The following is a 648-nucleotide window of genomic DNA, read 5'->3' on the forward strand; positions in this document are numbered from 1 at the left end:
TTAATAATAAGTTACCTGAGGTAAACCTACAAGGTTAGTTAATAATAAGTTACCTGAGGTAAACCTACAAGGTTAGTTAATAATAAGTTACCTGAGGTAAACCTACAAGGATAGTTCATAATAAGTTACCTGAGGTAAACCTACAAGGATAGTTCATAATAAGTTACCTGAGGTAAACCTACAAGGTTAGTTAATAATAAGTTACCTGAGGTAAACCTACAAGGATAGTTAATAATAAGTTACCTGAGGTAAACCTACAAGGATAGTTCTTAATAAGTTACCTGAGGTAAACCTACAAGGATAGTTAATAATAAGTTACCTGAGGTAAACCTACAAGGATAGTTAATAATAAGTTACCTGAGGTAAACCTACAAGGTTGGTTAATAATAAGTGACCTGAGGTAAACCTACAAGGATAGTTAATAATAAGTTACCTGAGGTAAACCTACAAGGTTAACGCGGGCTGGAAGATAATTACTTCAAAACCACAGCAAACAGCTGGGACATATAGTAATATTATATATATATAATATTATATCACTGGGCTCCTCTGTGCTAACAAACCCTGTGTACCACCCCTCCTCTGTTTAACCTTGAATTTCGTTCAGAAAAACACTTCCACATTTAGCAAAACGAACCAACTCTTTAC

Source organism: Salmo salar, unplaced genomic scaffold (genome assembly GCF_965601325.2).
Source record: "Salmo salar unplaced genomic scaffold, fSalSal1 ptg000468l, whole genome shotgun sequence".
NCBI lineage: Eukaryota > Metazoa > Chordata > Actinopteri > Salmoniformes > Salmonidae > Salmo > Salmo salar.